The following is a 2,113-nucleotide window of genomic DNA, read 5'->3' on the forward strand; positions in this document are numbered from 1 at the left end:
AAATGAACTGTGATTATCCATAACCCTGATGATGCAAGTGCTATGGGACAACACTTTGTGAGTGGTCGGGATACAAACCAGATCTGGATGCTACTTTCTATTATTGGAGAAGGTGGGAGTGGGGAGGGAGTGGGGATAGAAAATTCTACTTTGAATTATTTGGTTTTTTTAAAGAGTGGCTTTTATTTGGGCTCCTCCCACCTTTCAGCATTCATAGAACATGCTGGCCCACATCCACAATCAAGACCGCTGCCTTTTGTGTGACACGTAGTTCACGTTAATATTTTGTGTAAGAACAGCTGCTTATGAGTCAAGTCGCCCCAATCGCAGTGAGGTGGAGGATGTTCACATGTTGGAACTGTCCTGCCAAATAAATGTGGCCGCTGTTGCGCTGTGTTTTAATTTGGAGTGGGGAAAAGAAGCTCTTGCTTTGTTTCAAATAAAAACCTTTAGACAAAATTCTCGGTTATGTTTCCTTTATGTAATAGGCTGGCACAGTCTCAAAAATCTTCCTCTTCATGAGATGTTTGCAAAACTTTAGGCCTTTGAGCTTCAACCTGGAGCTGAAAAAAATAAGCACTGTAAGGAAGGAAAGGCAATGTCTGCAAAAACATTCGATCTGAAAATCACCTTTTTATGAGGGAGTCAGTAAAAAGAACTCAGGCAGTTTTTATTTTCATCTTGTTATTTTATTTGTTTTCTCCTCAAATTCCCTTTACCATCTTTGTTGTTCTTATGACTCCCTCACCCTCCATTAAAAATTGCAAATTGGGCGAGTCACAGTGGCTCAGTCCTATAACCCCAGCACTTTGGGAGGATGAAGCAAGAGGACAGTTTGAGGCCAGGGGTTCAAGACTAACCTGCAGCACAGAAAGGCCCAGTCACAATGAAGACAAATAAATGAAAAAATAAAGTAGTAAATCAATCTGACCCAAGATCACATAATCAGTGGGAAAGATGAGATTTCAGCTCCAGCTCACCTGACTGGAAAAGTGCGCTGCTAGGTCCTCTGTGTTCTATATATCTTGCTAACCATTAGGGGTCTTCTTGTACTTCTCCTTTAAAACTGGGAACTCGGCTGAGTACAGAAAGGCATAGAAAGCAACATATTGCACAATCATTAGCAGAATGAAAAGGCAAAGATTAAGAACTATGTGACTGCAAGTTAGGCTGTAATCCTAGAAGTGGACATCTCAGCACAGACAAACCTGGAAGGGAGGAGAATCAGTGGGGCCCAAGAAGACAATCCAGTCTCTGCATTGAATAATTCCCTTAGACATACCAAAAAGGGCTATGGCGGGGGGGGGCACCCAAGATGGCGGAATAGGAACAGCTCCAGCCTCTAGCTCCCAGCGTGAGCGACACAGAAGACGGGTGATTTCTGCATTTTCAACTGAGGTACTGGGTTCATCTCCCTGGGGCGTGTCGGACAGTTGATGCTGGTCTGGGGGTGCAGCCCAACCAGCGAGAGCTGAACCAGGGCGAGGCATCACCTCACCTGGAAGTGCAAGGGGGAAGGGAATTCCTTTTCCTAGCCAAGTGAAATTGAGACACACAACACCTGGAAGATCGGGTAACTCCCACCCTAATACTGCATTTTACCAAGGGTCTTAGCAACTGGCACACCAGGAGATTATATCCCACACCTGGCCCGGAGGGTACCCAGTTATCCTCCAATTCCTCACCATGTAAGCCTATCTCAGTCATGCCCTGGACTGCATTGAAGCCAGCCTGCCTTGAAGAAGCTCTCCCAGAATGCCCTTTTCCCCAAGGTAGGGTCATGATTTGCCAAATGTTTAGCGTGTGTTAGCAAGACTGGAGTCGGAGCAGGCATCAAACCTTACATCCCATATGTCACACCTCACCATAGACCTGGGTGCCAAATAGTCTGAAGCGTCTGAACTCACGTTGGCAGTTAGCAAAGTGCTCCCACGGCTGCATCTGCAGTTAATACAGCATCTCTATGGCCACTGCCTCCCTGGATCTCCACAGCCATCCTAGGAGAAAGGCAGAACATCATCATTTGATAGAGGAGATACTGGGGCTCTTGAGGGAAAGGGACTTGCCTAAAGCCCCAGGATGAAGCAGCAAATCTGGACTCTCACAGACAGCC

At 46.1% G+C, this 2,113-nt stretch overlaps 1 long non-coding RNA gene across 1 annotated transcript; it reads right to left on the minus strand.

Annotated features, from left to right (window-relative positions):
• Positions 1 to 84: 84 nt before the first annotated feature.
• On the minus strand, positions 85 to 1,076 carry LOC112618019. The gene is made up of 2 exons (XR_003118001.1): positions 981 to 1,076; positions 85 to 563 (listed from the first exon to the last, which is right to left on the minus strand). It is a non-coding gene; the product is annotated as an uncharacterized LOC112618019 (long non-coding RNA).
• Between the last annotated feature and the right edge of the window lie 1,037 nt (positions 1,077 to 2,113).

The sequence above is a fragment of the Theropithecus gelada genome, unplaced genomic scaffold (assembly GCF_003255815.1).
Source record: "Theropithecus gelada isolate Dixy unplaced genomic scaffold, Tgel_1.0 HiC_scaffold_7944, whole genome shotgun sequence".
NCBI classification, from domain to species: Eukaryota; Metazoa; Chordata; class Mammalia; order Primates; family Cercopithecidae; genus Theropithecus; species Theropithecus gelada.